General features: G+C 47.8%; 1 long non-coding RNA gene across 1 annotated transcript in view; it reads right to left on the bottom strand.

The window, feature by feature from the left end:
- Window positions 1–1,001: 1,001 nt before the first annotated feature.
- Window positions 1,002–27,799, bottom strand: part of LOC146823023 (uncharacterized) — a 144,182-nt gene continuing 117,384 nt past the window's right edge. The window contains exon 3 of the long non-coding RNA XR_014961872.1: window positions 1,002–1,272. This is a non-coding gene — a long non-coding RNA (uncharacterized LOC146823023). The remainder of the gene's footprint in view (window positions 1,273–27,799) is intronic.

Below are 27,799 nucleotides of genomic sequence, written 5' to 3'. Positions count from 1 at the left end.
AATCAATGAAATGAAACTAGAACTCAAGCTGCATCGAGGCAATATATTGAACAGAAAGGACCACTCTATCATATCAAAGTCTTTCTCAAGGTCAAGCACCAAGCAGCTCAAATCAGGCCAGATTTGGGGAGCATACCTCTTGACCCTGAACAGCCTGCGTAAATTAAAGAATGTTGACTGATTTGGAACAAACCCATTTTGGTCGGAATGTATCAAGTCGGGTACCAAAGGAGCCAGGCGTCCCGCAAGTATACTAGCTAGTATTTTGTAATCCACATTGAGTAATGCCAGTGGACGATAAGCTCCGAGATGGATTGGGTCTCTGTCCGGTTTTGGTATTTTACCCAACGTAGCTTCAGTAATGGAGTTTGGCAAATGTGATTGATAGCTGTACTGCCTCATTAAATACCTTCTGTAGTTCCAGAGCTAAAACATCTTGGTAAGCCTTGTAGAACTCAGGCTGAATACCGTCTGGTCCCAGGGCTTTCCCGTAAGCCAGTGACCTAATTGCGCCCCGTATCTCGCTGGGCGTAATAGGTGTATTTAGTTCCAGGCGTTATTCAGATGACTGCACCAGCCTGCAAGAGAATGTGGGGGGGGTCCATGGGACCCCCTGTACCCCATGCAGAGGGATGCTTTCAGGGGGCGCACTGACAGTGCTCCCCCTGAAACTGTCAGGCTTCAGGGGGCTTCTTTGAAGCCTTGGGGCTTCTTTGATTCTGCGTCATTGTCTGTAATATGGCCTGGGCGCAGAATCAAAGGAATTCCCTAACTTTCATAGGGCACGCCCCTATGCAAATGAGGGAACACCCTTTGAAGGTAGCGCTGGTGCATTAAGTGCGCCAGCGCTATCGGTATTATAGAAGGGGATGCACCAGCATCTGCCTCACCTTCTATAATACCAAAGAGCCCCGGGAAAACGCAAAGCTGGCTCAAACGCCAGTTGCGCCCCCGGGGCATCTTATGTAGTACGGCCCCTGGAGTACTGCTAATATGTTTAGAGGCCACATGTGGAGTACAGTGTTCAGTTCATGAGGCCGCATCTGGAATGCTGTTTCAGTTCTGTAGTCAACCTGTAGAGTATTTTATAGAATTCTGGATGCATCAGCTAGAGTAATGTGTCCAGTTTGAAGGTCACTTATGTTGCATTGTTTCCAGTTCTAAAAGCCTTCTGTGGGGTTTTGTATGTAGTTCTACAAAGATCATCATCCAGAGTGTTCTTCGGTTTTGATGCTTCATCGGGAGTCTTTAGTCCAATTCTAGAAGTATTATCTGGAGTAGGGCAAAAAAAAAATTGAGGCATTTTATGTCTTTTTGTGTCCACTTAGGTTATAGATGTTGTATCTGTATTACAGTGTTGTATTAATTTCTGGAAATCAGCAATAGTTTATTTTGTCTTGTTCTCAATACTTCACCTGGAGTGCTGTGTATTATAAAGGTCATGTATAACATACATTTGGTAGTCTTATCTGCTGGATTGTATCCAACTCTGGATGTACTGTCTGAGTGGATTTGTGAGCAGATGGACTGGTGAGCAGTTAGATGTAGGGTTGTGGATGAGTGAATACCAAGATGTTTCAGAAGCATCAGTACAAGTATCTTAGATACAATGTAGTAGATTGGAAATGAGTACATCACTTTCAGCAGTTTAACTTATTTCCTTCCCCACTGTTTTATTTTCTTGGTGTCTCCCTTGCTTTTCTTAGCGTTCAGCATATATTTATGCTGCTTAATTGGAATGCATATAAGCACTTTATCTCTTGGCATCCTCATTTTTTGTGATCATGCTGCAGGTCCTTTCAGTGCCAGAGTTTGAACCTCTGAGTAACTTTCTTTTCCTCCTTCACCTTCAGTGCTACTACTACATGTTTTTCTGGCTAGGTAGCTTATTTAACCAAGGGCCATGTGTATCATTCCAATTTGCGATCTCAAACGCCGAAATTTGCAGAATTTCTGCGTTTGCGATCGCAATTTGGCTCAGTGGTATGTATTAAAGAAAACCTGCCTTACAAAATAAGGAATCGCTAAATTTGTGATTCCTTATTTTGCGATTGCATTTAAGGAATCTCAAATTGCTATTCCTTAAATGCAATGTAAGAAGCATAGGACATGTATGTGTGCCACATGTGCACATATGCACAATTCAGGGGTGCAACAGGGTGTCCTTTTGACACCATGGCACCCTTGAAATTGCATTCTCAATTTGAGATTCTCTAATTGAGAATCGCAAATTGGGAATGTCTTTCCATTCATTCCTATGGGCCTCTAGGCCCATAGGAAAGAATGGGGAGGTATTCCTTAATTGCGAATTGCAATTTGCAATTCGCAATTAAGGAATATGTAGGAGTCGCAAAATTATTTGCAAATCCTAAGTACATAGCATTTTGCGATTCTCAAATAGCGAATCCCAAAAAATCGCTATTTGAGAATCGCAAAAGAACATTGTGATACATATGGCCCCAAGTCACTTATGTTCCTTTACAATAAGGCTTTGCCTGTGAACCCATCCTTCACTTGACGGGGCCCCAACGTAGTATTTCACTGCAGGCCGAGTTGTTGCAGGAACATGTCTGTAGGGAATCTGAAGTGCAATCCAGAACAAACTAGGTATTTTTTTGTTATAGTGCATAAACTATTTACTCTCAGGATTGGACTGATTTTTATGATACACCATTTTTAAATTTTTTTATTTATACTTTTTTGTTAACAACATACAGTGTCTAAAAACAACACATGTACCATACAGAGTGCAACAGAGTGAAATACGCCTGACAATACATCCCATAGCATTCATATCATCATCAGTCACATTATTACATATTAAAACATTCATGTGTAACTACTCAATCTGACTAGCTTTAAGATAGTTCACCAGGTAGAACCAGTAGTCTCGAGGTTTAGAGCCAGTGGACAGTTCTTCCTCATATGTTTTCAGGGTGTTGTTGCCATATCCTTAAGCCATTGCTTGGTTGTTGGCGTTGCCTTGCTATTCCAATGCATTGAAATTCTCCGTTTAGCTAGCAGGAGAGAGATCATACAAAATTTACGCTTCATTGCCCGTACATTCTTAAGCAGTCCCAGAAGACATGTTTGGATCGTACAATCTATGGAGACTCCTACCATTTTACTCAGTAGCTCTGCTACCTCCATCCAATATATTCTAAGTAAGGGACAGTGCCAGGCCAGATGTATAAAGTCAGCATTGTCACCACCACATTGTTGACATCGTGCGTCTGCACGGAACCCATATTTATGTAACCTGGCCGGAGTATAATATGCTTGGTGTAGATATTTATAATGCAACAGGCGTAGATTTCCATTTGGGGTGAGCCTACCACTTATAGCACAACAGGCCTCCCAGTCGTCCTCTGTGAGGGGAGTGTCAAGCACGCTGTTCCAGCGTTCCCATGCCTTGTGTGTGTTAGCAGCTATATCACCCTGCAACTGTGTGTACAATCGTGTCACCATATGCTTATTATGCGGCGTAGTAATCAGTAATTGCAGGGTGTTCAGCTGCGGCGGTTCGGCAGGATAGGTGGTATATAGTTTCTTAATAGCTCCCCGTAATCTGTGGTAGGTAAATTGGAAGAGCAATGTCTGATGTTGTACGTACTGTAACTCTTTAGGCTCCACAAACGTGCCATTAATATATAAATCCCCCATTTTATCTATGCCTACTCGCTTTAACAATTCGGTTCCTACTGCTTCCTGAGTAACCGACAGATTTGGATGGTATTGCAATGGAATTCCTGGTGCGTACAGAGGTAGTTTATGGGCCAACTTTCCCATCTGCCGCCATGCAGCATTAGTAGTCTCTATAGTGTTAATTTGGTGAGGGCGCATGGAAGCCCGCCGATGTGGCAATATAGCAGCTAAAGGTATTGGATATGCATCTCCATCCTCAATCGCGATGTGGGCCAGGAATGGAACATGGTGGTACCAGTAGTGCGCATATTGCGCCGGGGCGCACAGGTAGTATAGGAAAAGATCTGGTACCTTAAAACCCCCTTTAGAGAAGGGCAAGGTGAGGGCCCGCAGTTCTATGCGAGCTTGTTTACCGGCCCATATTAGTCGAGTTATCATAGTGTTTAGGCGTTGAAATACAGCAGTCGGTTGAGTGACAGGAATGTTGTTAAATAAATACAAAAGTTTTGGCAGCACAACCATTTTAATAATGGCTAGTCTAACTGCAAGGGATAAAGGAAGTTGTATCTAGCGCCCGATCTTTTCCTCAAGCTTGCTGATTACTACCCCATAGTTCGAACGAATAACCAGTTCGGAATCTCAATGGAACCAAATACCAAGATACCTAACGGGGTCTGTCTGCCATTCCAAAGGAAATTCTGTTGGGTGAGGACGCGTGCTGTCTGTTAACGGGATAATGGTTGATTTGGCCCAGTTGATTTGTAGACCCGAGTGGTGCCCAAATTTGATATATTCACGCAGAATAGGTGAGAGATTGGTATCAGGGTCTCGTATATATAGAACCATATCATCCGCATAGAGGGAAATAGTGTGTGGTTGTTGCGGAAAATTTAAAAGCAGCATATTTGTGGCGCTGCTGGATTATACATGCAAGTGGCTCTAAAGCTATTACGAAAATCAACGGGGATAGACGGCATCCCTGCCGTGTACCCCTTGCAATTGTTATGGCGTCCGAGACATATTTATTGACCCGTATTCGCGCTATTGGTTTTGCATACAGGATGCTAATCCATTGTAAAAAAATCAGGGGGAATCCCATTCTACGTAGTATGGTGTTAAGATAGGTCCATTCAATCGAATCGAAGGCCTTCGCTGCATCCAGAAGGATTGCAGCTGCTTTTATATCTGGGGCCAAATAGTGCGATACCGCAAAAAGTGTTCTGCTGTTATGGGCAGTTGTTCGATCGGGGATAAAACCCGACTGATCGGGTAGGACGATTTTTGGCATTAAGGGTTGAAGGCGTTTAGCAATCAGTTTTGCTAGTATTTTAGTGTCAGTATTTATCAAGGACAGGGGCCTATATGACTCACATTGCTCAGGGTCTTTACCAGGTTTCAGCAGGGCAATGAGCATGGCTTCCCTCAATGTAGGAGGTAAAATCTGTTTCTCATGGGCGTCCCCATACATTTCTACCAGGTGAGGCGCCAACTGGTCAATAAATGCCTTGTAAAATTCGCTGGTAAAGCCGTCCGGGCCTGGCGCCTTACCATTTGGGAGTGCTTTGACCACCTCCGTGACCTCTTCCACTGTAATTGGCTGAGAGAGGTACCCCCTGTGTGTGTCAGATAACCAGGCGATTGATACATCTTCTAGGTACGCCAGAATCTCCGGTGATGTGGCATTATCACGTGATGCATACAGAGCCCCGTATGTACTCATAAAGGCACGTAATATACTCTGTGTGTCATAATGTAGTGTACCCCTGTCGTCCTTTATGGCCATAACCGTTTGCGGGGCATGTCCTGAGCATATTTTAAGCGCCAAAACACTCCCCGGCCGACCCCCCTCTCCAGATGTGCGTGCCCTCTGTCGTTTAGAAATGTAATTCAGTTAATTGTCTGCAAACTGTTGATATTCTGTCATAACCCTCCTAATGTCAGACAGCAGTGCTGGGTTACATGTTTGTTCGTATTCGCCCTCTAGCTCCTTTAACCTGTCTTCGCGCCTAGACAGCTGTGCTCGAATGTCTTTTAAGATTCCCGCGTTAGTGCTAATACAAACCCCGCGTAGTGTAGCCTTAAAGGCCTCCCACAACAAACTGGGATCATTAGTGGAGGGTTTGTTTAACGCAAAATCATCAGTTATGGCCTTGCTTATGGCGTCTGTGTATACAGAGTCCAGTAACGCCCTGGCATTAAAACGCCACACGTATAGTGGAGGCGTGTACTGTGGAATTGTGATGACCAGGAGTACGGGGCAGTGGTCGGACAATGTCCTGGGCAAGTGCCTTATAGCTCGTGTCCATGATGCAACCTCTTCTGTTCCCAGCCAGTAATCAATTCGAGACCAACTATTATGGATCATAGCAGCATGTGTGGCTTCTGTACGCTGTGGGTAGCGAGACCTCCAGATATCCACCATTTTAGATTCAGACATAATATCGCGCAGCACATGTACAGCCTTTTTATGCGGTTCTCTGGATGTGTCTGATCTATCCAGGTGTTCATTTAAGGAAAGGTTGAAATCTCCACCCCACAATAGCGCCATTTCAGGGAGACTATTTATCAGGCGCCAAATCGAATTATAGAATTCAGGGTCATCATCATTTCGCCCGTATGTATTTATTATACCTATGCGCTGCCCTCTAATACATCCAGTTATGACAGTATAGCGACAAAAATTATCAGTGATTGTGTTATCTATGTGAAATCCCGTCCCCTTCTTCACCATTAGGAGCACACTTCTAGAGTAGGTGGAGTATGCTGAGCTTATTACCGTTTCCGCCCATCTGTTCCCCACCATACATTTGTGTGTTGGATCTAAATGAGACTCTTGCAACAGAACAATATCAATTTGGAGTCTATCCAGATACGCAAAAACCTGTTGTATCTTTTTCGGGTTGTTAAGTCCCCTGATGTTCCACGTTAAAAGATTAAGATGCGCTTTCTGTAGTCTAGCTATGGTCTTTGGTGTGATTTAGACATATAGGTTGGTTACACATGTGTCATGAAATGGCGTTGCTGAAGTTGACCATGATTTGCATGAAGACGCAGTCAGTAGTAGTAGCACTCGCTAAAATGGCAATACATTTCAATCTCTGTACGCTACAAAACAACCCCCAGACCCAACCCCCCCACCCACTTTGGCATCCCAAATATACCAAAGACATACCCCATAGAACAGTTTCGACATAACAAGAAACTCTGTTGGGGAGCACCCTCATGGGGGGTTCCGCCGAGTGCACGCATCACCATCCAGCAATGTGGATGGGGTCGGGTACTACGTGATGGATCGAGTGCATATTGTGACATATCGCAACATTCAGAGGACAAGAAACAGCTGGCCATTGGCATCCCAGAGGTGTATAATGTATCTTAAAGCCACAGGTCTATCTTAGGCTTTCATCAGGTTACTACTCTTTCTCATGCGCACTTCTCATGGGGCAACAAGAAAACAGTGCTTAACAGACTGGACCAATTATGTCAGTTGTTACTAAAACATGCGACTTTGATACCTGCACCCCCTCCTAATACCTTACATCTAACAAATCTGCAAGCGAGCACAGAGTAACTGTAATACAACATCCCATCCACCACCCTCCTAAGTATCAATAGCATAGCTATGCACAACAGTACTTTTCTAGGGTGGCTGCAGAATTACTCCCGGGGGTGAAATATATGTGGGGGGGGGAAGGTCCCCTATCTCACCACCCGTTGACGGGAAACACGCCATCCACTGGGTCCATCCCACTTAGATGAGGAACCTCCGCCAACGGGACAGAATGTCCACCTACTCAAAGGAGAGAGTCACGCGTCCCCATTTCCGGATCCAGGCGGGCGATTCACTGCCTAAGGTCTATTTGCAAGGATTCTCTGGGCGGGGCAGCACAATAGTGATCTCGCCGTGCCAACATCAATGCTCTTTGCAGTAAGGAGTGAGTCTCGCAATTCAAGTAAAAAATCCTGGTTAGATCCATCCTCGCTTACTTCAGTCAGAATCTTGATCTGGTGGAGCACGACTGTGCGCCTTCTGCGTAGTGCTGAGCTTTTTAATAAAGTCCTGCGCAGCCTTTGGTGTCTGAAAAAAATTCACCCGCCCATCATATGTTATCCGCAGTTTGGCCGGGTATAGCATCGCATACTCAATGCCCATTTCTCGTAGTTTCTTCTTGGTTGGGTTGAATTCCTTACGTGCTGTCTGTACCACCATGGTGAAGTCCGGGTAAAAAGATAGGCTATTTCCCTGATAATGAATTTGCTGTTTCTCCCTAGCCATCCGTAAAATTACGTTGCGGTCCTGTAATTTAGAACCCTGGCCACTATGGGCCGTGGTGGGGTACCTGGTGGCAGCCTTGGTGCTAGTGCCCTGTGAGCCCTATCTATGATCAAAACCGTGGAGAAACTGCTCGCGCCAAACACCTCTCACAACTTGTCTTCTACATACGTTTCCATCTTTCCTGTGTTGGTACTTTCGGGAACTCTCGCGATGCGGACGTTATTGCGGCGCGATCTCGCCTCTAAATCCTCGGCCTTACTTTTGATAACTTCCAGGATTTTCTCCATGTTTGCGCATTTCCATGTTGTGCCGCGAGATTCATCCTCCACCGCCGCGATACAATCTTTCGCTGCATCCAGGCGCTCACCCTGTTTGTCTAATTTAGTAGATATACTATCCACTCGCTGAGTGAGTGAGTCTAGTTTTCCGTTGATTGCCTGAAGGCTTTGCTGTATGGCTTGCAGAGCGAGTTCCATAGTTTTGTTCACCGACTGTTCTGGCTCTATCTCCGTGTCTGATTGCTCAGTCGGGCCTTTGGTATTACGTTTGGCGTCAAAGTTAAGCTTCGACTGCTGCTTGTCCGGCTTTCCCATAATGAGGACAAGTAATGCAGACTACTTAGCGCTAGTTTGCTTAGCTCCCTACTTCCACCCGTCTGGGAGATTAATGCATGAGAGACATGGGTCTCATCGCAGGATGTATGCAGCCGTCCGCCGCTTGAGCCCACCGGAAATTGCTTGCGTCTCGTCTGCAGTTCAGGGGCAGACACAGAGCAGCCATGACGCCACAGACCTCTAAAGCTCCAATATGCACGTTATTGCTGGCAGGGCTCAGGAGGGGACCAGCCTTCCTTATAGTGTGCCACAGCGCTCCGTCCCTCCACAGTCGTCAGTAGGACCGTGAAACCCCAGGCTTCCTCTTCATTCTGAGATTAGACATCTGGAAAGGCCAGCCAGCAGACACCATAAAATCCAGCCAATAGTCTCTGATCTAAGGGCGCTATGACACCCCCCTCACCCAGCACAAACTCACGATGGTTCGGGTACACCTTTGTTATTAGTTCAGGCTGGGGCAGACGAGCTTAACAAAATCGCAGCAGCCAGAGCGTTTTCTGCTTCAGCATTCGCCGTATACTGACATGTTATTCTCAGCAGGGCGTAGTCGCTTAGTGTGCAACGTCGCACTAGTCACCCCCAGCTCACAGTGACTCTCCCCCTTCAGGCATCGTCGGAGTCCACCCGCAATTAGCGCTGCTGGCCTGAGAGTGCAGTGCCACAGTCTGCAGAGTCCGCCATTTCATCGTTCACCTGCACACGTCCGGACACCAGTACACGCAGCTGCCCAGGGCCTCCGCTCACAGTACGCCGCTATCCCAAGTACTTAGAAAGATCTCACCCGCTGCACGAAAGGAGATCCTGGCTGATCCTGCCACCGGGGAGCCGTGTAGATTTCAGGGTCCACTTCGTTTCTTCTACACATCAGGCGCCGCCATTTTACGGTCGCAATGTTGCCTCGCCGCCTCACCCGGTCTCCAGTATTTTATACACGTTCCGGACCTCCGTTTGTCTGGATACATCCACCGGGCCACAGCAGTCACCTTCCACCGTACATATCGCTGGTTTCCGCACCTCATGACACCCGATATGCTGTTATAAAACCCCAGCTTTTTCCCCGACCGGCGGAGCTGCTTCAGTGAGCGGCCATATCGCAGCGCACCCTCTAGCGCCGCCCCTATGATACACCTTAGTTCAATGCTGTCATTTCTTTTATGGGGGTAAAATTGGTGTACTGTCTGTTACTTACCAGGGCTGCATGCCTGCACTCCCTAAGTGTGGGTTTCTTAGTCTCACTTCTGGTGAGGATTTGTAGTGCTTTCATGCCTGTCTTTGACCCAAGTGCGCTGACAACCAGGGCTGCTTTTGCCTACTCCCACAAGACCTCCTAAAGTAAGGCTTGCCCCTACACTAAAGGTCTTCAAACTGGGGAGCTGCCTCCCATTGGGGGCAGCCGCACTCAATCTGAGGGGGGCGCCTGGCACTGGATATGAGAAGCATCATGTTGAAATAGTGCTTTGCTTTTAGTGAAAAAACCGGGTTGACAGTGAGCCCCTTGTAATGAGCCATCAATAACATCTTTATTCACTCATATCTAGGGTGGAAGTAGGTGTCAACGGGGAAGGGGCTCCAAATAATCCACAAAGTACCCCCCCACCCCAATTCTCATAAGGAATCATACTGTGGATAGTTTTATACTTTAGGAAGACCTGGCTGCCCTTAGATTGTTGGCAATCATGTATTGTAAAAAGGGATAACTGAACATTACTGCAATGTTTGCATTGTTTAATTTGTTTAGAGCTGCCAAATTTATAGAATATTGTGAAAAATTATGTTTTCATTCTGGGGGCGGGGGGTTTGATTATGTGTGTGTACTTGGCGGGCAGCATTATAAAGTTTGAAGACCACTGCTCTAGACAATAACAAAGTGCAAAGGAGACCAGAAGGATAGTAATTATGCAGGCAATCATGGTAGGTCTGTTGAAGAAAAGGTACCGAAGCACATGACCGAGTCCAGTTAGAACACTGGAAAGAACTATGCCTGATCTTAGAGGTACATGTACAACCTCACACCAAAGGCATCTTGCTTAGACATCCTGTCCAAATACATAAGCAGCGGGGCTTTCCTCAGGGAAGGCCTCTCATATCAAGCATTGGCTCACAAACAGAGAGACAATCTGAATACATGGATTTGTATTTACGACTGTTTGCATGTAATCTTTCCTCTTACATCTAAGATACTAAGGATCTTCTTAGTATCTTTAAAGAGAACATGCTAGTCATATTGGATGTTTGTTCACTCTGTACGAGTATTCCAAAGGTGGGAGGCATCTCCGTTGTCCAAAAATTTCTGTAGACCAGGGATGCTTCTCAGTTTGAGCACACTGAAATGTTGATTGACTTTATAAATAAATCCTTTGAAAAAGTCTTAAGTGACGAAACATGTGTTGGCTGCCGTTCTTTTATGTTAAGTCACATAAACAAGGATTTTTTTAAACTTGAAGAATAAAATCAACTTCTGCTCATCTTTACTTCAGAAATACGATAAACACCCAAAATATAGAATAAAAAATATCGAGAGGACATAATATCGAATCAAAAATATCGAGAGGACAGAATATAGGATTGACATTTATTTCATTTATTTATTTAAGAGACTTATAGAGCGCGCAAATACCCGAGGGTGTCTCGGCGCTGCGGACTGCAAAGAGTAGAGGTTTAGTGGGGTGCTCATTGGTTGAAAAGCCAGGTTTTTATAAGTTTCCTGAAGGCAGGTAGCGTTGGGCAAGTTTTAATGCGAAGGGGGAGGGAATTCCACAGTTTGGAAGTGGCAATGGTGAATATCTTGTCACCCCAGGATGCCTTATAAGTGCGGGGAACCCTCGGCATGTTGGCGGAGGAGGAGCGTAAGGTTCGGTTAGGCACATGGGCACAAAAGGCTTTTTTTAGAAAGTCTGGTCCAGTGTTGTGGATGGCCTTGAAGGCAATGCAGAGGGCCTTAAATTTGATGCGACTTGTTATTGGAAGCCAGTGCAGACTCCGAACCACCGGGGAAATTGAGTTGCGTTTGGGAGTGCCTGTTATTAATCTGGCGGCGGCGTTCTGCACCATCTGTAATTTGTTGGTAATCTTTTGTTGGGCATTCATGAGCAGGCCATTGCAGTAGTCAATTTTCGACATTACAAGCGTGCTGACCAGGGTTTTTCCTGCATTTGGGGGGAGGAACAGTAAAAGTTTTTTGATCATTCTGAGAGTGTAAAAAGATGATGAGACGATGGCGTTTGCATGGGCTGAGAAGGTTAGTTTGTCATCAAATATGACCCCTAGATTTCTCGCTTTAGGTACAGGGAGGGGTGGAGGTCCTAAGGTGGTCGGCCACCAGGTAGGGGACCATGCTAGATGTAGGTTGCCGAAGATCACGACCTCCGTTTTATCGGAGTTTAACTTTAAACAATTCTTAGCCATCCAGGAACTGATGGCAAGCATGCCAGTCTGAAAGTTGGCTGCAATTGCTTCTCCGTCATTGTTAATTGTAAGTACTAGCTGTGTGTCGTCGGCGTAGGATGTCAGCCTCATCCCATGGCTTTTAATTACCTTGGACAGGTCCGACACATAGATATTAAATAGTGTCGGACTCAAGGATGATCCTTGTGGCACTCCACAAGGGAGGGTAAATGGGGGAGAGTTAAATTCGCCGAGACTCACCAGCTGAGTGCGGTTGGATAAGAAGGAGGCCAATAGCTCCTTTGCTTTAAGTTTGACGCCTATGTTTGAGACACGGTCGATCAGAGTGGTATGGTCGACCGTGTCAAATGCCGCTGATAGATCCAGCAGTATCAGGACTGCTGATCCACCTTGGTCTCGGGTGGCTCTGATTTCATCTGCCGCCTTAATAAGGGCGGTTTCTGTCCCGTGGCCCTTTCTAAAGCCAAATTGTGTCTCATCCAAGAGACTGTTTTCTTCAATATAATTAGTTAGTTGCGTGTTCATTATTTTGTTGAAAATTTTTGCTGGGAAAGGAAGGTTTGTGATGGGTCGATAGTTTTTGGTGTCTAGAGGGTCCAGATGCTGTTTCTTCAGCAGGGGTTTGATCGTTGCCCTTTTCCAGGCTGTGGGGTAGATGCCCGTGTCAAACATGGCGTTGCAGATGTCTGCGAGGTTAGGGGCTAGTAGGTCAGGAATGAGTTTTAATACTGCGGGTGGACAAGGGTCCGTTGGTGACCCTGATTTCATGGTTAGGATGTGGTTTTTTATTTGTTCGGGTAGGACTTGATGAAAATGCGATAAGGATGGGGAATTATCGTTATTCTCGGTAGAGTTTAGAGGATCGTTTTTTGTTTGCCTGGTGAAGATATCGTAAATTTTGTTCACTTTGTCTTGAAAGGTATTGGCCAAGGCGTTGCATAGGTCCTGGGTAGGGGCTGGTGGGGGGTTTGCTGTGGATCCTGATAGTTTGAGGACTACCTGAAAGAGACTCTTGGTGGAGTCTTGGGCTGCTTCTATTTGGTTGGTGTAGTATTTACTTTTCTCGGCGATTAGGAGCTGTTTATATTGGTGAATTGCCTCTTTATAGCGTGTTTTATTAGAGATGTTGTAATCTCTGCGCCAGTGTCTCTCGAGGTTCCTGCAGCGTTGTCTTTCTAATCTAAGGGTTTCGGAGAACCAAGGTGCCGAAGGGGAGGTTCTGTTTTTTGAGAGATTTTTGAGGGGTACCAGTGCTTTGAAGGCATTGTTCAGCCAGTCAGAGTATCTGGCTGAGGCTAATGTAGGATTAGCTGTGGGTTCATAGTTGGATACTAACAATTGAGCATTGAGGAGCTGATGATCGACCTGGCTCCAGGCTCTAAATTGTGTAGGCCTTCTAGGTATGAGTGAGGGGGAGGTTTTCTTTGCCAGGAGGTTGAATAACACTGCCCAGTGATCAGTCCAAATCAGGGGTAGAGTTTTGATGATGGATAGATTGGCGTTGTTAGTGAAAAGCCCATCCAACGTGTGGCCAGCTCTGTGTGTGGGGCTGGTAACCAATTGTTGGAGGGTGACCGCGTCTAGCTCAGTGAGTAAAATTGCTGTATCCTTATCGTCAGGGTTTTCTAGATGGAAATTAAAATCACCTAGAATGGTGAAGTCTGCTTCGCCTGCTACGGGTTCCAGCAGGCTGTTTAGGGAGGTGAGAAACCCTGATCGCGGGCCTGGGGGGCGGTATAGGAGGGTTCCTTTGAAGGTATAGGAGTTGTTAATTTTTATGGAGAAGCTTATAGCTTCGCAGGTCGTGCTAGGGAGGGTCTCTGTTCTTACCAAGTATTTATCTCGGTATATTATAGCCAGACCACCCCCTTTCCTATTAATTCTGTCCTGTCTTACTACGCAAAAACCGTCCGGGGAAGCAGTGCAAAAGTCTGGGCGGATGAAGGGTCTCCCCATGTTTCTGATATAAATAGAATATCTAGGTTATGGTTGGTTATGAAGTCTGCTAGTTCGTATTTGTGTTTGGGGAGCGAGCGTGCATTTACTAGTGCCGCATGTATGTCCTCCTGTTTGGAGTGATTTTGTCGGGTCTGAGTATCTCCTGAGATCTTATGGCTGTCATTGATGTTAAGCGTATACAGGCATGTGGGGCAGCTGAAGGTCATGTTGGTTTCTAGCATGCAGGAGTGGAGGAGAGGGCAGGAGGTGGTGTTAGCAAGGTGGGCAATATTTTTGAGCTGGGTGCTAGAGTAGAAAAGGTGTTTCTTGGGTTTGGCTGAGTTGTTTGGGCCAGGGTTCCTGGCCCTGGGCACGGTCGAGGCGCGGACGGGCGCAGACGGGCTTGCCTTAGGCGCGCCTGTGGCGCGCCCGCTGCGCGCGTCCGCTGCGCGTCTGGGCGAGCATAATATAGTTGGAAATAATATCGACATTTATGTAAGTAATATCGAATGTCATTATATCGAATGTCATTATATAGTATGTTATAATATAGACTGTCATAATATAGAATGTCATTATATCGATTTTTTTAAAATTATATGTTAGTATACGTGTTAAAAGCATATAATATTTTTTAATGTACGTTACAATTTTTTTTAAGATAATTAATTTTCTGTTAATTAATTTTTACGTAAATTAGTTCCGTAGCGGGTTGTGGGTTTATAGGGGAATAGGGTGGGAAGCAATTTAATTTAAATACAAAAATAATAATAATGTATTAATTAATAATTTATTGTTTAATAATTAATATTGGTAATTAATGTTTGCGTATATTAGTTCTGTAGTGGGTTGTGGGTTTATAGGGGAATAGGGTGGGAAGTAATTTAATTAAAATAAAAAAATATATATAATTATTCATTAACAATGTTATGGTTAATAATTAATATTGGTAATTGATTTTTGCATATATTAGTTCCGTAGCGGGTTGTGGGTTTATAGGGGAATAGGGTGGGAAGTAATTTAATTGAAATTAAAAAAATATATATATATTAATTAATAATTTTATGGTTAATAATTAATATTGCTAATTAAGTTAATTAATTTATTATTAAATATTTAAAAAGTTATTAATACAAGTTTTTAATTAAATGATAAATATGTAAATTGTGTACATTGTTAATGATTAGTATTTAACGAAATATAAATTATTAATGTATTAATATGTTGATTATGTTACTTTTTTTAGCAGTGTGTTGAGTGTTTGTAGGAGAGTATGGTGTTTATTAAAATATTTGAAAATACATTTTTATTAATATTTATATAATATCTAATCAAAGTTATTTTATACTGTTAATTGTGTTAACTAATTGATATATCATTGTTTTTATACTTTTGTTAATTTTGATTAGCTAATTAATTAAATGTTGATTAATTATGTTAATTTATTACTATTTGAGATTATTGGAGGTGATGTTTATAGTGGAAAATAGTGGGAGGTAAATAAAATTTAAATATATATATATTTTTTAAATTAATTGTAATTAAATTGTAGGACTGGGTCTACTAAATTATTCCTCTACGCTATCCAACACTTTCCCTACTGTTGCACTCTCTGGAGCGGGAATTGTAATTTTTACCCCTACGCTATCCAACTCTTTCCCTACTGTTGCACTCACTGGAGTGGGAATAGTAAATTTTACCCCTACGCTATCCAACGTTTTCCCTACTGTTGCACTCACTGGAGTGGGAATAGTAATTTTTACCCTCCTGCTATCCAACGCTTTTCCTACTGTTCCACTTGCTGGAGTGGGAATAGTAATTTTTACCTACCCGCTATCCAACACTTACCCTACTGTTGCACTCACTGGAGTGGGAATAGTAATTTTTACCCACCTGCTATCCAACACTTTCCCTACTATTGCACTCACTGGAGTGGGAATAGCAATTTTTACCCTCCTGCTATCCAATGCTTTTCCTACTGTTGCACTCTCTGGAGTGGGAACAGTAATTTTTACCCCTAAGCTATCCAACGCTTTCCCTACTGTTGCACTCGCTGGAGTGGGAATAGTAATTTTTACCCTCCTGCTATCCAACGCTTTTCCTACTGTTGCACTCGCTGGAGTGGGAATAGTAATTTTTACCTACCCGCTATCCAACACTTTCCCTACTGTTGCACTCACTGGAGTGGGAATAGTAATTTTTACCCACCTGCTATCCAGCGCTTTCCTTACTGTTCCACTCACTGGAGTGGGAATAGTAATTTTTACCCCTACGCTATCCAACGCTTTCCCAACTGTTGCACTCGCTGGAGTGGGAATAGTAATTTTTACCCTCCCACTATCCAACACTATTTTGTTATATTTAGGTGCCGATTCCGATCCTGTATTTTGTCTTCCCGTACGACTCGTATCCGTATTTTTTTACGTACGAGTCGTACAAGTCCCGTACAAACGGCGAAGTACGATTCGTACAGTAAAAATACATACGAATTGCATCGGGAAAAGTCTACAAGACGTCCCCGGACAGTTTTACGTACGAGTCGTAAAACTGAAGTCCGAGCGTACAAGTCCGATCCGTACCGGCGTCCCGAATACACAAGCGTATGGAAAACGTCCCGTACGGAGCGAACTTTGTACGACCCCTACCCCGGGTACACTTGGGCCCGGGGTACGAGTCGTACGGCCCCCCCACCCCACCCGCGCATGTCCGCGCCGTACCCCCCACCCCAGCACCTGCGCATGTACGCGCCGTACCCCAGCACACGCGTATGTAAGCGCCGTAACCCCCACCCCAGCACCCGCGTATGTATGCCCCGTAACCCCCACCCCAGCACCCGCGCATGTATGTGCCGTACCCCAGCACCCGTGTATGTACCCGCCATACCCCCCCACCCCAGCACCCGCGCATGTACGTGCCGTACTCCAACACACGCGTATGTAAGCACCGTACCCCCCACCCCAGCACCCATGTATGTACGCCCCGTACCCCCCACCCCAGCCCCGTACTTGGACGCACCGTACCCCAACACCGTACCCCAGCATTGCGTATGTACGAATCGTACAACACCATTGCACATGTGATCACTGTACAACAACATAGCTATGGACGCACCTTACATACGCGAAAACGACTCGTACTGAACCAGGACACTGTAAAACAGACCAAGGAGGGTCAATTCGACTCGCACAACACCACAAAACACGTCTACAGGACAAAAAACAACTAAAAGACTGACCTGGCACATCCAAACAGGCAAACAGAGGCCCAAACTCACAACCACCTCTTATAACACACCCACCAAAAGTTCAAACCCAGTCACACCCACAAATGGACCAATAAAAAGGGCCCACAATCACAAACCATGAGCCTTTGCAACAGACCCACTGCTGACAGACATCACACACAAACAACTGCACCCATACACCTTAACTTATACACCTTCACACAACCTCCTTCACACAGACCCCCCTACACATACACACACACCTACACATTCACACCCACACACCCACAACCATCCACACCCACACCCCACACCATGCCCACAGACAAGAATCCAAAGTTCACAAGGGAGGAGCTGGACATCCTTGTCAACGAAGTCATCAGAGTCGAGCCACAGCTCTTTGGAACATTGGTCAGACAGGCCAGCATATCCCAAAAAACTAGCCTGTGGCAGAGGATCGTCGATCGGGTGAATGCTGTTGCGCCCATCAGAAGGACCAGGAATGAATGCCAAGCCAGTTGGTACGATCTGCGGAGGGCAGTCAAGCCCAAAATGAACGAGGACTACGCCTAGAGTAACATCACAGGAGGTGGGCTGCCCCGCAGACCGGTACATTACCATCCCTGGGAGGAGAAGGTGATGGCCCTGCTTCCGCCGGTGGGAGTACACGGAGTCGAAGGAGTTCGAGAGCCTGGTGAGTACACAAACAACTTACGTAACATGGGGGGAATGGCATCCACACCCCAACTACAACAAATGCACTCACCTACCCCCAAGCCCTCATCTGACACAACCACACTCTAAACAACGCTCATGCCACTAACATGAGTATGCCCCATTCACAAAGCAAGGCCATGCCATGTCCCAGCCTACACAAACCACAAACCCAAGACAGGATGTCCGGGATGCTGGGAGGGTGGGGATCACTAAACATATTGTACAACTCAGAAACAGACACCATTGCCTTCAGCCCATATGGCCCAGGTACATACCCATGCACCATGCGCAATGCACAGGGACTGGCAAAGTACTGACAAGGTACCTGACACTTGGCCCTGCTGTAGGCAGCACAAAGCCCTCCTGTGACAACTGCAAACTCTAACACAAACACAACAAGCTCAGAAATCTAGGACAGGAACTCACACTCACTGACATGGCAGCATGCACCATGGTGGGACAGATACATCACCTGGGAGACCCACTGCCAAATCACACCACACCCACCAGCAGGCACCGTCAATCAATCAACAATCGATCAGGGTACTTGTAAGGCGCGCTACTTACCTGTGAGGGTCTCAAGGCGCTGAGGGGGGGAGGGGGGTTCCACCACTGCTCGAAGAGCCAGGGCTTGAGGAGTCTCCTGAAGGCAAGTAGGTCTTGGGTCAGTCGTAGGTGGGTTGGGAAGGTCTTCCAGGTCTTGGCGGCGAGATAGGAGAAGGATCTGCTGCAGGCGGGCGTATGTTGGTTGCGGGGGACAGCTGCGAGGGCGAGGATGCCGGAGCGGAGCTGGCGGGTGGGGGTGTAGAGGCTGAGTCTGATATGCAGGTAGGCTTGTCCGGCGGTGTGGGGTGCCTTGTGTGCGTGGGTGAGGAGCTTACAGGTGATCCTCTTTTCGATGTGGAGCCAGTGCAGGTCTCTCAGGAGGGGGGTGATGTGGCTGTGGCGGGGGGCGTTGACGATCAGTTTTGCCGAGGCATTTCCGAAGCGTTGTAGCCGCCGTTGGTGTGTGGATGGGAGTCCTGCGTAGAGTGCAGTGGCGTAGTCCAGTCAGCTGCTGACGAGGACCTGTGTCACTGTTCTACTTGTTTAGGTCGGGATCCACCAGTAGATCCGGCGGAGCGTGCGTAGGGTGTCGTAGCAGGAGGAGGAGACGCCGTTGACCTGCTTGGACATGGAGAGGGAGGATGCGAGGATCAATCCTAGGTTGCGTGCGTGTTTGGTGGGTGTCGGTGATGTCCCCAGAGCGATCGGCCACCAGGAGTCGTCCCAGGCTGAGGGTGTGGGTCCGAGGATGAGGACCTCCGTCTTGTCAGAGTTCTGTTTCAGATGGCCGCTCCGCATCCAGTCGGCGATGGCCCTCAGACCCTCGTGGATGTTTGTCTTGGCGGTGTGAGGGTCCTTGGTGAGGGAGAGGATGAGCTGGGTGTCGTCGGCGTAAGAGATTTTTTTGAGGTTGTGGTGGCGGGCCACTTGTGTGAGGGGGGCCATGTGGATGTTGAACAGCGTCGGGCTGAGGGATGATCACTCACCCCTTACAGAAGCACACACCCCCGGGGCAGCCAATGGAGTCACACACTCTCACAATGGACATGTGACACAACAAGATCAAGCCACAGCCAAAAAAGCATCCAAGGCCAAATGCGACATGTCAAAGACCCTGGATAACATTTCAATCAGTCCCCTGCAACATACCCATCCACAAGTGAACATTGATGTGAATGCTAGGCACATACAACTACCTGGAGGAACTGTGGCAACTAGAACATGTATGAAACATGGATGTCGCATGAAACAGCATTAACATTGTCTCTCTCTCACACACAGGGCAACGTCATGGATCTCCCCCCAACACTGGGGGGGAACAATCACAGGCCCAGGCTCGGCAGGAAGATGATCCCACCGGCAGCGACTACTCTCAGCACTCTGTGGATGACCCCAACCAACCTGGACCCTCTGGTGCCCAAGCCCCTGCAGCACCTGCGTCAGGTACATCTGTGCCAACCACCACCCCCATTCTTGCCACATCCCAGGAGACACCCAGGAGCCCTGCCCGCACAGAACAACTGAGCCAGTCTGACCTGGAGGGACAAGATTCTTCGGCCACCCAGGAGGAGGCAGACAACCCTGCAAATTCCATCCCTCAGGGGTCCCGTAGACCCGATGTGCCCACAACGGCAGGCCAGGCTCGTGTGGGCAGGGGTGGTGGGAGTGGAGGCAGGCGGAGGCGCGAACCTGACCAGCCAGCTGAGGGAACCGGTATGTCACACATACGCCACATCTTGGACACATACCGGCGTGACACCAGGGGCATCAGCCAGGTAGTGGCGACCCTCAACGAGATTAAGAACCAGCAGGCCGAGCAACACGCCAGTCAACAACAACACCAAGGACGGATGGAGGCAAGACTGGCTGAGCTCCTGGCGGTGCAAACGGACATAAGCCCTTCACTCCTTCGGATCGCCGACAACATGGCCAACCCTCCCTGTGCCCCCAGGCGAAGACCACCACCAGCCACAGGGAGGGAGGAGGAGGAGGAATCGTCCGACGGAGCGTCACAAACATTGTCAAGGCCTGCATCTGAGGGCCCCCCGAGGAAGGTGGGTCGTCCACGGAAAAGACCGTGAGAGGCAGCGGACCATCCACATCTCCCAGGTCACCTGGCCTGGCACTGGGCCCTCATGCGCAACAGCAGCACCTCATCCAATGACATTCTCTGCCACATGGACTTGCTGGTCACAGTCTGACCAATGATGACCAACACTGTGGTCTGGACTCTGATGACTACAAATGACAAGGATCCCATCTCCCCCTGTGAACTTTGGATTCCATGCACACTGTATAGCACCTATTTGTCCACACTAAACAGGCCCCCCACCGAGAATAAATCATAATTTCTTCAATTAGATGTTGCATTCATTTTGCATGAGTACACAACCTACGTGTGGGGAAATGTCAAACTATGCCTGAGTGTTGAACTAACTCCAGCCATCCATACCCTGGAATCTGAGTCTGGTACAGGACACACATGGGTCACAATGTATCATACAATACAGACATGGAGCACAATACTCACCCGTGATGGCCTCACGCTGCTGAGGGGGGGCATGCAATACTGTGCGGACAGACCAATTGAGAAGAGTATCATGAAGGCGTAGAGGTCATGGCTCATGTGGATGTTGCCGGGGAGGGAGTAGCAGGTATGTCTTGCTAGGTGGGAGAACTATGTCCTGCATGCTGGAGTACGGTGGATGTGAAGAATGGTGGCCAGGGCAAGGTTGGATGCACGGAGTTGGCGCAGCAGGGTCTCGGATGATAGACGGCCAAGGTTGGTTTGGGCTCTGGGGTTGTGGCCTGCCTCCTGAGTGTGGGTGAGGAGTCTGAAGGTCATCCTGCAGCACACAGTGATCCATTGCAACTATCTCTGGTGGACGGTGATGTGGCTGGGGCGCGGGATGTTGAAGCTGAGGTGTGCACATGCAGCCTGGATGTGGACAAGTTTCCCGGGAGTTTGGATGTACTTGCTCCGTAGAGGGCTGGGCAGTAGTTGACACGGCTGGTGTTGTGGGCCTGGGGGATGGTCTGTCTTTCCTTGGAGTGGATCTATCTGTGGATCATGTGCATCATGCAGAGGGTGTTGCACCCTGAGGTAAAGATGCTGGTGATTAGCATGGCAAATGTGAGTGACGAATCCATGATGCAGACCATCTTGTGTGCGTGGGCACTGGGTGCATGTGCAGGGCTCTTGCGGGTGGGACACAAGCAGTTGACCCAGCTGTAAGGGGACAATCCTCAGATGATTACCTCAGTCCTGTACAAGTCCAGCCTCAGGTGGCTGATGTTCAGCCATTCATCAATGGATCTCATGCCTTCTTGAATGTTGGAACTGGCAATGTCTGCGTCTTTGGTGAGGGTGATGAGCATCTGGCTGTCAATGGCATACGAGCTGATGATGAGGTGCTGTGCGCATGTGATGCCGGAGAGGGGGACCTGGACACATTGAAGATTGACACACTGAGAGATGATACCTGGGCCATGTGCCAGATGATGCCACTATACTACATGCTGAAGGCTTGAGTCCCACTCCCATGGCCTTGCTGGTGTATGGAGCCGGTGGGTAGTAGGAGGGACATGACCTGGTTGGTGTGACAGGGCCTGGAAGGCGGGGCAGCGCTGTGTAGGCAGTTGGAGTTGCACACTCATCATGCAAAGGTGTCGTTTGTGCGCCTAGTGTATGCCTGAGAGCAGGCGGTAGCTTTTCGGAAGGACAATGCTTGGAGGGTGGCTGCAACATCAGACTGTAGTGTGATGTGGGTCATGCAAGGACATGAGGGTTGTGCAATGTGCACGTTGCATGGGCTGACGGTCCAGCCTTTGGCACCGCGTGGCCGCAACAGTGGCACAGACAAGCTGATGACAGCCAAATGAATGGTTGGAGGGAGGAAGGGAGGAGCATCTTTGAGGTGTGTGTGTTGCCGAATCCGGAAACTTTGTGGGCCCTTGCTGCAGGGGCCGCAGCAGCAGGCAGCATGTCCTGGAAACTATGCCACAAGTTGCACATAAAGACAAGGATGTCAGAAAGGACAACTGCAACAGGCGTATGTAAAGGAAGGAGTGTCCGGTTTCCCATGGCACACCCAGAGCCAATGGATGCACAATCACCAAAGATGACTGACACAGGATCAGGAAACTGAAGGCCGAGCTGCGCACAGGATACACACCCTCAGCAGGTGTTGACGGCCCGTTGTGGTGACCAGCATGCCCAAATACATACACAACCATGGACATCATGCACAATAGAGATTCTAATTCCTGAAAAACTGCATGCATGTTGCTAAACTACACATAGACTCATATGCACAATCTTTGACAACTATGCCAGAGATGTCGCATGCAAAGTGGCAAGAGACCTGCATTGACAGAGATGAGGCACCTTGGAGGGTGAGGAACACCTTTATTACTCAGGTTCAGACCTAGGGAAATGCATCAATATGAACAGACTCACAGGTCATTTGGCTGAACATGTGGGACCTACACTGGACACCCCCTTCACAACACAGATGCTGTAAATCCATTGAACTGGCACACAAGTGAAGGGGGTGAGCCAAACACCCCCTGCTGCACACGGAGGGGCTGCAATTCCCTATTGATCCTCTCATGGGGATGTCCCACACTATGTCCACCCGTAGCATCGCGTATGTTTCAGAGGGAAGTTGTACACACATTGATGCCTTCATCAGAATCCACAGTCCCATTACAGATGACTGTTACGAAGGGTGACTATCAATTCATGGGAGTCATACAACATGTCATGTGCCCCATGGTGAGTCGACATGTATGTATAGTAACACAACATGCACAGGAGCAGTGCCCACACATTCCAAACACCTACCAACACCAAAATGGCTTGCAGCAATCTTTAACCAAAAAGACTTTTCACCATGTCCGTGCATGGGACGCTGATTCAGCACACGTTGCAATACTCATGAGGAATAGCGGGAGGCCAAGGATGACACGAGCAGACAGCATGCGTAACTACCTGGGTATGACAGACACACAAGAAGTCAGGGAAAAGATTGTCATCCGCATGCATGGTCATTTACTCTACAGGAATAAGTGTGTCACCATACTATTTTAAAATTGAGTGTCTAAGCTAAAATGTGTGGAAGGACATCATCACTCGAGTGACACATCTGAACACACCTCTAAGTCACTTAGCATACAGTCAGCTGGACACACACATTGCAACACATGCCACACAAGGCTCCAAGCGTGCACACTCAGACCCATGGACTCACCATTATGAGAAGAAGTTGCGTATGAGCTGGCTCCGGATGTCGTCCTCCTCCTCATCCTCACTTGCCTCGTGACCAAGCCCTTCATCCTCCATGGGTGGATGTTCCTGCTCATCCGGATCCAGGATGAGTGGCACAGCCTTCTCCACTGCCATGTTGTGCAGCATGCAGCACACAAGGAAGATTTTGCATACCTTCACCGGTGCATATGGGCGGGACCCGCCTGTCTTGTGAAGGCACCGGAATCGGCTCTTCAGGAGGCCAAACGTCCTCTCGATCACTCGCCTGGTCTGCCCATGTGCGTTGTTGTAACGGTGATCTGCAGCTGTTCTGGGGTTGCGGAGAGGCGTCATCAGCCATGGCATGTTGGGATAGCCAGAGTCCCCTACATGGAAACATCATGTAAAGAAGGGGGTCAGGAGATGCCGTAAGATACAAAGATAGCGCTAAACAAAGGACAAACAGAGTATACCCACCAACAAGACATGCTCGTTTGTTGTGCAGCCGCAGCATTATTTGTGGCACTCTGCTACGCCTCATGATGTAGGCATCGTGTGCTGACCCTGGAAAACGTGCACAGACTTGGGAAATCATCATGTTAGCAAGACACACCACAAGGGTATTTATAGCGTGGTAATGTTTATGGTTGCGATAGGCGACCTCCTGTGCCTGTGATGGTACCAAAGCCACATGTGTCCCATCAATAGACCCAATTACATGGGGCATCCCTCCCAGGGCATAGAACTCACCCTTGACACCTGTCAACTGCTCACGAGTCAGAAAATGGATGAATTCATCCAGGTGCTCCAACATGGCTTCTAAAACATCATGCAGGACACGGCTGAACATGGTCTGTGACATGCCACCAACATCAGCTATGGTGAATTGAAACGTACCGGTGGCAAAAAAATTTAGGGCTGCCATCACCTTCATCTTGGGGGTCAGCGCAGTAGGATACCTGTGTCGCGGTTGGAGGTGTGGTTCCAGCTTTGCGGTCAAGTTCTCAATCAACTGTTGCGAGAAGCGGTAACGTATTATGCAGTCACATTCCCTCATGGCACCCAAGTCTGGCATTGGTCGGGGGAGAGGCGGTGCCCTGCAGAAAATTGGAAGGAATAACGAAGAGTGAGTACATAACAACATCAATGTCAATGAACTGAGCACATGCTCAGCTGCTACTACACATCTGCTAAATACAGAGTATGGTCTGTGCAATACATCCAGGACACGTATGCCAGCCAGGTGATACTCCTACGAAAAGCTAGCTACACCCGTTGATTGTCAAGTTCTACATGACATGCCCCGAAACTAGCTGTGGGCCAGTGTAAGTGAACAGCCAGAGACATCACAGGAGTGACATACATCCACATATCTGCATTTGAAGGATGTCATCTCAAACAGACAGCTGGCAGCAAGCTAGACGCACAGGTCACATGTCATTGAAAATTTACAGATCACACACATTGCGATGAAGGGGTACACGTGAAAAACGAAAACACAGACATGGATACGGTGCAGATATGTCCTCATGTCAAAAAATCATCTTCGAAGCATCCAGACACACGTAACGTGTGAATCCACATGTGGCATGGAGTGCGTATATGTGTGCCATGCCCATCTACACACAGACACATGTTGGATGCAGCAACAGCAGATGCAGTTGACGGAACACCAACAGCAAGCTCATGGGAACACATGACACACACAGGACATAATCACATCGGGGCACGCTGGTACTTAGATGTCAGGTGTTAGTGTCCCTGTCCCTGGCATCAGGGGATAGTTGCGGTTGTTGGTGACTGTGCCATACCAGTGATGCAGTGCTTGACACGTTTGTACTACATGCACACATGTGCAAAGTGGGAAGGGGAAGTGTGCCACATACTGCCCCATCACACATGACATGTGTACACAGGTCATCACACATCTATTGTGCTAAAACATGAGGAGACATGTGCCATATCACTGCCTGACACACCTAGGCCCTGCACATGAAGGACTGCAATGACAATGACTTGATGTACAGCCGTGCACGAGTCTGACACCTCCATTCCTTTCGTGTGTGCCTCCTATCACCAGTGTAAGCTGTGAAACGCCCCGTACACACGCTCTGAGGGCTTGTGAACGGTCCGTATCATTATATTGGTGTTGCCGCCGGAGTACGGGTGTGTGTATGGACCGTACACACGTACGTCTACTACCAGTGTGTACACATACGTGTACACACTGGTCGTACACGTACGTGTCAAACGCACTGTGCAACTGGTGCCGTAGGGGTATTTGTGAAACGCACTGTGCCTGTGTGTGGATTTCTAAATCACATAGGGACACATGAGGGACAAGTATTAGGGCCTAAATGCATGCTGGTTGTCATGGATACCGAGTTTCCAGTTCAAATTTTTCCATCAGGTGGCCTGTAAAAGTCAGTTGGCAACTAAATACAATGTTGAAAAGTGGCTGTTGACTTCACATGATGCTCAAATTTTGAACCATGCAAAGGCACTCACTGGTGTATGTTTAAAGGAATTGGAGGAAACGTAGGATGCAAATGAGTCTGACCAATCACTCTGTACTCCTGTAAATTAAACAGACCAGCAAGGCAGATATAAGTCAGTCAGAACCCATGAGAGGGCACTTGCCTGCACAACCTTTCAGTCGACACCACTGCTGCTGTCTGTGCTTCCTCTGGCACCATGTCAAGGTCTGTGGAGAGGGCCCAGCCTTTCACACAAGAGGAGAATGAGGCATTGCTAGATGTCATCCTCCCACAGTACCCCAGCCTGTATGGGAGACCAGGGGAGCAGGTGAGTGCTGACTCCACTACCTTTGACTGCGCACCTTTTTTGTGACTGTCACTTCTGGCATTTTGTCCAGGTGTGACAGACATGCAATATTGTTTAGAGTGGGTCCCAGGGGTGGGAATGGCTTATGTCTCTCATGCAGAGCATGATGTAGTTCATGTGTGCACTCCTCACTTGCATTGTGCTTACTGTGACATTCACTGCATAGTGCATGGCACATTCAGCCTGCCCAATCCTTTGGGCATTTTTGTTCTATAGTCCTGAGGTGATTCAGTGGCCCCCCTGGTGTGACAGGTGACTGTACCCACAGATGTGTGTGAGTTGAGTGGAGCTGTGGTGAGAGTGGTGAGAGTTTCCAAATGATGTGTACGCCCCCTGGACATTGATGTGTGTGAATGTTCCTTGTCATGTGGGTGAGTGTCTATGTGGAGTGTTGCACCACAGCTGCATGGAGGAGGCAACAGCTCCACCCATCTGATGTGAGAAGTAAGCCGTGCGGAGTGTCTGACTTGCTGAGCTAGCACTACACCAGTGACACCCCACAGGCAAGTGGCACATGTGCAGAGTGAGGTTTGTATCCGCTGTTGCCAATGGCAGGTGACTGATCTGTGCCTGTGTGTGTCTGTGTACTCTGTTGAGGTTGCGTTAGTGGCCTGGGGCATGTGACTGCTTGGAGGTGCTGTCCATCAGCCTGGTGTTGCATGTGATGCACAGTGTGTGCCATGATCAGGGAGTGTGTTGCACCCCTCATGCCACCTGTGTACTTTCAATGCCATGTAGTGCATTGGGGCTTCCACAGAGGCTAATGTCCCTATGACAAAGGTGCTATTTGTTGCCAGCATACTATGCACTGTTCAACCTATCAAAGATGTTCAAATGTGTGTCTCTGTGACATGGAGCAGGTGTAGTGATGTTGTCTCACTTTGTCATCCTCACAGGTAACTGCCTACGAGAAGGGGAAGATCTGGAAGCGGGCCGTAAGGGCCGTGAGCTTGGTGGAGGGTCGCAGTCGGCGCCTAGCCCAAGTGAGGAAACGCTGGCAGGACATCCGGTGCTGGACCCGGAGGATCGCCCGGGTGCAGCTGAAGGACTCACCTTCACGCAAGCACGGCGGGCGCCGACGCCTGACCCGCCAGATGAAGCGTATCCTGGCGGTGGTCTTCCCTGACTTGGATAGGCAGTTACAGGAGTTGCAGCAGCAGGAAGGGGGTAGGCACATGTGTGTTTGTTGTGTGTCACCAGCTTTTGGAAGTGCTCAGTCGCCTGGATACACTGCGAGGGTTAATATGTGCAGTGCATATCCTGTTCCCCAAAGTCAACCGGTGCTGTTCTTCCTCCCTTCCCCTCCTTGACATGAGTTCCCTGGTCTGTGTGTAATCACTATT

Source organism: Triturus cristatus, chromosome 5_2 (assembly GCF_964204655.1).
Source record: "Triturus cristatus chromosome 5_2, aTriCri1.1, whole genome shotgun sequence".
NCBI classification, from domain to species: domain Eukaryota; kingdom Metazoa; phylum Chordata; class Amphibia; order Caudata; family Salamandridae; genus Triturus; species Triturus cristatus.
The sequence above is the reverse complement of the archived record's forward strand: the minus strand, read 5'-3'. Positions and strand labels throughout refer to the sequence as shown.